This window comes from Oxyura jamaicensis, chromosome 2 (genome assembly GCF_011077185.1).
Source record: "Oxyura jamaicensis isolate SHBP4307 breed ruddy duck chromosome 2, BPBGC_Ojam_1.0, whole genome shotgun sequence".
In the NCBI taxonomy this organism is placed as follows: domain Eukaryota; kingdom Metazoa; phylum Chordata; class Aves; order Anseriformes; family Anatidae; genus Oxyura; species Oxyura jamaicensis.
In genome coordinates, this window is record NC_048894.1 from 63,201,318 (window position 1) to 63,209,475 (window position 8,158).

An 8,158-nucleotide genomic window follows, 5' to 3' on the forward strand; every position below is an offset into this window, starting at 1 on the left:
TTGTTAGGTATCCATGCTCTCTAGTGTGCAGAAGCCTTTGCTGTCAAGCAGTTAAGGTAAAAGTGGGAAAATGAAATAAAAACCCAAAAGCAAGCATGAAAGTTATCTGCTTCACATAGCATGCTGAAACCTCCTCACCAAGAAGTATCTATTCCAGTCCTGCTCTACAAAGGGCAGCTCCTAACCCATCCCCCGGGAATGTAAAATGATGGTTGCTTTCTGCGTTGTGAAATGGAAGATAGCTTTGTTTTGGTTTTCGTTGTTGTCTTTTTATCACCTAGATAAAACAGATTTGCCTGAATTCCCACAGATTCTTAGAAACTAATTCAGGATGTGATAAATACCTGACTCTAACTGATTTTCACTGGACTTTTCCAACAGTGTGTTTTAGAATCACGGTCACTGCTCTGCCAAGAGGACTTACTTTTCCTTGTAAAAGTTTTGGTTTAAATTACACCTAATTGTTCTGTGTCCCATCTGGGTAACAGCTGTATCAAATCAAAGAAACGCCCCTGCAATTTTTGTTTTACATTGCTGCAGCCACCTTTCAAGGAACATGAGAATATGACTTTGCCTTCTGGATGAGTCATCTTGCTCCAGTCTCTTTCATGGAAGATAATGCTACATTTCCATATCCAAACACAGGAGCAATGACAGATTGGCACACATGCAATGTAAGGCTGTGTCTCAACACCTCCCTGGGATCACTTCTCTTGTTTTATTATTATGTGTTTTATCTCTCACATAATAAAACGTAAAATCTGCATACTGGAGCAGGGGGCTGCTTTGACACAGATTTAGATATAGCAGAGAAACACTGGTAATAAAATCAATGAAGAGGCAAAATAAAAGGGTAAGGGGGAGGGAACGGGAAGCTCTCAGATCAGCATTCCTGGTGGCTTCTGGCAAATGCATTTTGTTGAGTTTCACATTAAGCCGACATATTAACATTTCATGAGCACATAAATATTTAATGGTGACACCATATATGCATATAATGTAAGGCAGAATCAAGCAATCAATAAGAATGCCAGAGAAATAGTTAAGGAACTGTGTATTGCTATACAGCAAATTAAATGGCAATTTCAGTAATCAATATGTAAAGCAGCTTTGAAACAATCCTCACTCACACTCTCTCTGCAAGCATCATCTTTTAGAGTTTGCTGTGCAAAATAAGGCAGAGCTGACATGTTACATTGCTGCAGGATAGGAAGATGGAAGACTCTTAACTACATCTAAGGCAAATTTGTAGGCAAATTTGACTAATATGGATCTTCTATAAGAAACATCAATGGTAAAAAGGTGTGTGAAGGGGTGTCCTTATAAAAACCCAAAGGAAAATTATTCTTAATCTTGGCAAGAGATTTACAACATTCATTAGGATATTCATAATACTCTTCATGACTCATATCCTATTCCAAAGTAAAACACTATAAATACAGCTGATAATGGCATAATTTTAATCTTTCTTCCTTTATCAATCTGGTTATGGAGGAGAAATAAGCAGAGGATAGACACGTTTGCTCCATAAACTGGTGAAAACTGTAGCATGGGAAAACATAACACAGATCTAGACAGAAAATACTTGTGAATCAAGCCATCAGTAAACTCTGTAGACATACACATTTCTGTCACAGTAGTTATTTTAGCAAGGAATTGAAAGCCATGAGGAAGTCACCAAGACCAAATAACCTTCATTCAAATGGAGGTCTATCATCAATGCCCCCCCTCACAAATCCACCACAGCAAGCTGCAGATCTACCAGATGTTTCACTATCAACAGGTACAGTTGCTAAGTTTTACTTTGGGGAGAAAAATATTTAAAGGCAGAAACCATAGACATTGCAGGAGAGCTCTCAGCACCTTGACCATCTCCCCTCAGTCCTACCTCGGCCCTTGTCTACTTGGTAGCCCTTTATTTTGATATTAGGCATCTACTTCTGCCAGCTTATCTTCTATTTACTGTTTGCAGAGCTATGGAATTGGGAAGATGCAAAATGGGAAAATTGCTTTTAATATGTAAGATATTATACAGACAAAATCCAAAACCACCTTGTGATACAGAGATATGAAATGCTGCAGATCATTTTTTCTTTCTCAGTTCCTTTAAGCTCTACTGCCCATTACTATGAGGCAAAGCAAAAAACAACCATGATGTGTTAACATGCAATAAAGAAAAACCAATTTTCTTAAAAATCAACAAAAAATACAGATGGATCTCAAGAAAATGAAAACAAAATGGAAAAATTACCCAGAGAGGGCAGGCAGGCACCGTTTGAGTGAGGAAAAGATACTAAAGAACAAGACAGGATAAAGAGTTGGTAAAAGGAAAGTAAGTGAAGTAATTTAAAAAAAAAAAAAAAAAAAAACACATGTTCTTCCTCCCTTTCTCTGAACTGCAAGAACAAGATACATAGAATGAGAACAGAGAACAAAATTAAATCAGAAGAATGAGATTAATTGACTAGCAGAAGAGGAGAAAGGAAGAATTTAAATATATATGTATTTTTTTTTTAATTAAAGGAGCTAAAATTTTCAGAAAAGCCAGCATTACCCATTTTCTTGGCATTTCTACAATTGAAACTTTGTAGCCTGTTAAGGCACAGAAATTTGACAAACTCTGAAATAGAATACAGATCTGTACAGTTTTTACTATTTTTAGGTTACCTCATGTATGTACTTCTCTCATTTACAAATTCCTGTTGTAAATAGAACAGAAACATTTCCCAAATACAAAAATAAATAATAAAACAAAACAAAAAAAAGAAAACAAACAACAACAAAACAGACACAAATAAAACAACTGAAGTGATCGGGAAGAGAAATGAAGGCTTAGTGTAGACATTTCAGGCAGTGTTGTTTAGCAACTACTGACAGCTGAGTTTCTTCTGGGATTTAGCCATATGAATTGCCTGAAGTACACAGTTTCCTCTGAAGCCAAAAGCGTTTTCAAGAAGAGGAAGGCAGCCCTCAAGTGTCCTATTGTCCAACAAAACATTTAAAAAGAATGAGGAAGGAATAAGACTCCTTATAGAATATATTTAGTTCTTGTTTTTGAAATACATTTTTTTTGCTTCCTCTTTGTATTATAGTTAATGTTGCTCAGCATCACCCGAAGAAGAGTAACCTACCTTTACAAGATGTGTACTAATGGCATGGATATATTTATAATATAAATATAATTATAAATATAAATATAATATAATATATAATATATTATAATAATAATGGCATGGATATTTTATAATATAAAATAAATGTAAATGTTATGCCAACATCACAGAGGAATAGTGTAAAACCTCCAGCAGCAGAAAGAAACAAAATCAAAACATTTTCTAACTTGACAGCAGGAAACTTCACATCGTTCCTTTATGATCTTCCATTGAATTATTCATTGAGTTCATCACTTCCTCAGGAACACAAAACAGACTCCTCAGGGAGGCTATGGACTAAATGAAAATTTTTCCATACTTGACTACCATGGTCTTAAAAGTCTGACATCAGCCTCGATAATGAAGCTTATGCCTGCAACTAAAAGTTAATGACTGACAAAAACCTAAAATTGTAAAGACAGGTATCATATTCAAAAGCTTTCTTATCAAAATTCAGAAGGATGAAACTACCTAAAAGAAGTATTGCTCCTTCACTGGGAATATCAACTTAGCCAATCCCTTAATCCCTCATATTAAAAATTAAATTGGCTCAAAATATACTGCCCACAGTAATTGCAGAATACCTGAACCAACCTCAGAGCTTGGCAATAGAATAGAGATTCATTATGACCGGGAAGTAAATACAGAGAGTGAAAGACAAGACCCACTACAGCTTCAGCAATACTTGTAATAAATCCCACAGCTGAGAGTTCAACAAGCATTGCTGCACTGTTAGGAAGGAGAAATCACTCTGTTTACAGAGACCAAGTTTTCTAGCAGCCTGCTGTACGTTAGTATCAAGAGGTTCAGAGAGCAGCTGCTTAGTAAATATGGTAAAAATCTACCTATACCCAAAATGAAAATCTGGCAGCATTTTAATGTCCAAAAATTACAGAGATGCTCTTCCTTTTTTTTTTTTTTTTTTTTTTTTTATACTGCTTTTCCTGCTCTTAAGCTTTCTTATCACATATGGCAGGCTTCACCATTCCCATTTCATCTAGATGCCTGAAGTAATTCTAGGAAACAAATCCTAAGGATATACTTCTTGAGGAGGATAAGGGACTCTGCTGCAGGCAGATACAGTTCCCATTTATCCTCATCTCCATTTTTCTCCTAAGGCAGCTTGCCATTTTCCTCAGCTTCAGCATCAGCATTCTCTTAAGATCCTTTGCTCAGCACTGTCCCCTCTAACTCCTCTTGTTATCTTCATTGTTTTATTTTCAATTTGCCATGTTTCCTCTCCCTGTTATCTCAGCCTTCCTTCACATTCCTGGGGCAGATCAGGAATTCCTTGTAGCAAAACTAAAACAAAACAACAATTTTGTCTGCCTTGCTCAGGTAGGCACTAGAATTGCCATTTGTTAAGCCAAGATTTGAAAGACAAGCTGAGACCTACATGGGATGGGGTGGGGTGGGGGTGGGTATCAATTATGTCCTTGTATTACAACATGCAGGTTAAAGGATGAATTCAAACTGGCCTGGTAACATTACAGCCAGTGTTCAACTCTGCAGCTATAAAGCACTTTAACTCAGATGGCTATTTCCAATAGTTGGTTTTATTTTTGGAATATCATGGTGTGTCGCATTACCCCCCCCCCTCCCGCTTCTATTAAAACAACCCAAAAGTTAGTGCCAACCTATCACAAGTGAAATTTGGATGGTTCTGCTCCAGAAGAGCAGCTGCACCTAGGGATAAATTTTGCTTCTCACATAAACACATTAATATAAAGCATAATCATAGTGTCTTTACTTTCTATCAAAAGCTAAGTACACTGCAACTTGTCTTCATATATTATACAGCTCCTTTCTTCCTTTGCCACTCTATGCAAAAACAACCAGATACTGTGAAGCCGGTGGCAAGGCCCAAGAAAACTGAGAAGGCCCAGCTGCCACATTGTCTTCAGAAGCTGCATCAGGATCTGCTCTTCACTTCTTACAGGCCCCAGCTGGGGCTTGAAACTGCTTAGGTACATGGTTTAGTGAGTGACATTGGTAGTACCATGATGTTTGGACCAGATGATCTTGGAGGTCTTTTCCAACCCTAATGATTCTATGATTTCTTCTCCCTCCCTAACCCATGCAAATGTGAGAGGGCAATATTTTTCCTCAGTCCTCTCCTTGCTCACCTACAGCAGAGAGCAAGAACCTACAGTACCTGCATAATGTAGTAAGTTTTTGAATTTTCTTCTCTCACAACATAAGAAAGGCCCTATTAGTGTTCTAATGTTCGTGTGGTATGGATATATTAGAAAAGCTTCAACCTCTGTCTCACATGAATGGGACTGGCAGCTAGTGTAACATCACAAAAGCTCCATGAAAGAGGAAATGAGAAAAACTTGTGAGACTCCCTAGCTACTCTTCTTTTCTCCCCAGGTATGACAGAGAAAAGAGAAAGCAAGAACACCTTAAGAGACTGAGAGCCATGAGGCATAAGACAATTTGGCCTTATGTGGAAAATTGCTTTGTCTCATGAGACATACCAGGAAGACATGCATAACAAAGCTCACTTTTCTCACTACCTTCAGCAGAACACAAATAAATTACATCCCTTTCCAATCATTTCTGGGAGGAAAAAAAATAGTAAGGCAGAAATCAGGCTCAGCTTTATTTCAGAAAATGCTGAAATTATATGTTGGACTACTCATATCTGATCAGGCTAGAATGAGTAGGCATGAGGAGACTTTGTGAATTGGCGGAAGGATGTGTAGGCAGCCTCCTATACAACAACTGCATGGGTTAGAAAGTACACGGTACGCAGTCTGGCTGTGACTCAACCCATTAAATTCTGAAAGGTCTCTGCAGAACGCCAGCAATCTTCCCGCCTGCATCACGTGGGCTCATAAACAGCACCTGCTCCTCCAATGTGACTTCTGAAGACTTAAAAGGAAAAGACGTTCTCTCCTCAACCTCCCCAAAAGCAGCAACTCAAGTAGCTGCTGGGAAAGAAGTGTCACTGCATCACAGCTGTATGAATAACTGATTTTCCCGCTCAGCAGATGCAGAGGAAAGGGGGATTTTCTATTTCTGACCCTAAACCAGCTCAATTTCTAATTTTCAGTTAATCAACATAACTATTGGCTCAAAGTCCTAATGTTGTTTTGATTTGGAGCATTTTAGTAACTTAATACTTGTCTGAAATACAAGAACAGAAAATTCAGGAACATGCCACTAAGTATCTTGCACATCATTCACAAAAATACAGCAGCAATGGATCCACTATAAAATACACCGTAGGATCGGTAAGCCCAACTCTGCAAAATAGATTTCAACACTGGTTTTCCACCCTGTTGACAATATTTATACTGCCACTTCCACATTTAATATCTAACAAATATCTGCATGAAATAGATATGATCCTTGGGAATAGGGAGATGCGTTGGGTCTGTCTGGGATGGAGTCACCTTTCCCTGCAGCAGCCCACACTGCTGTGCTCTACACTCATAGCTGGAACAGCACTTGTATCACTCCAGTGTTGTGTCTATTGCTGCATAGTGCTGGCACAGCATCAGGACTCCCTCCAAGCCCCCAAGAGCCAGCAGGCTGGGGGTGGGCAATTGGTGGGAAGGGGACATCACCAGGGCAGCTAACCTAAACTGACTAAAGGGATATTCCATAACACCTGATGTCACACTCAGCAATAAAAAGCGGCTCTCATGGGGGAGGGCGGTCCTCCTGAACAACCGGTACGCGTTTTGAGGCCCTGCTTCCTAGGACATGGCTGAACATTGCTCATTGATGGGAAATAGAGAATAACTTTTTTCCTTTCTCTCTGTGCTTCCACGCGGCCTTGTTATTTCTTTTGTTTATTTTTCTCCCCATTCCCTTTCCCTTTAATTCAATCATTCTCATCTCAAACCTCGAGCTCTTTGTGTTGTCTTTTCTCCCCCTTCCTCTTTGAGGAGGGGAGGAGTGAGAGAGTGATTGTGGTGGAGCTCGGCTGCCCACTCGAGTAAAACCACCACAGGAGAAACCATCTCTTCTCTTGATTTTCAGTTTACTTTAATTTGTTTTTTTCCAAGGAATTTTTTTTTTTTTTTTTTTTTTTTTTTCCTTCAGGCTGAATGTATGAAAAGCTTACTCATCTAATGGCAAAAAAAAAAAAAAAAAAAAAAAGGGCATAAACTGGGGTAGCCAACTGAGCAGAATCCAGACAGACAGCTAGCCAGCGCTCAGACCTGGAGCTGCTAAGTTTATTTGTGGTTTCTGCCTGAAGCAGCAATCTTTTGTGCTTGAACAAAGAGGAGACACAGCATGATTGTCCTCAAGGAGGAATCTTACTCCACAGAAGAGAGATGTGTTAGAATATGGCTGGTCATAAGCACAGAAGAAAAAATGTAGACAAGTCACCAACTTGTAAGTCAACAAAAACAACTTCATTAAAATGAGACTCATGTACCCCACCACAGGCAATGGTGTATATGACTTCTCTAAGATTCAGATGACTTTCTGTGAAATACAATAACATATAGTAAAATCCGCCATTCCTTCCCAGATAAATATTGTAACCATATTTAGACATCTCTGAGGAAAATGTAAAATAACAGAATATTTAAATAGTTGCACATTAGAAGCTAAGGTATAGTTCCTGTAAGTTCAACTTACCCTATGGCATCTTCTCTTTCTGCCTGAGAACACTTAAATTAGCAAAGATACAAGAACAGCAGTCCACTCACAACAGAAGTAGTGATGATTTTGCTGCCTGCTATGAAGAACATCTAAACTACTAATGACAGCTCTTGTAGGACTCAGTTTATCAAAACTGCAAAATTATTTTATCTATAGAAGCTTTTCAGGCACAAACATGGCAGATTTAAATACACAACAACAAATAACTCTCAAATTTTTCTGGGTTACAAATAAAAGAACTGCTCCATTTTGGTTCCTTCAGCTTTCTCTCTACACAAAACAAAGTAGATCTCATTATTTTACAACAGTATTGGCAAACAAGTGCATACAGACAAAAAAAAAAAAAAAAAAAAAAAAAAAAGAACAAAATAAAAATCAGG

General features: G+C 38.2%; 1 protein-coding gene across 5 annotated transcripts in view; it reads right to left on the minus strand.

Annotated features, from left to right (window-relative positions):
- Positions 1–8,158, minus strand: part of ELMO1 (engulfment and cell motility 1) — a 320,073-nt gene that overhangs the window by 159,321 nt on the left and 152,594 nt on the right. The window lies entirely within an intron of this gene.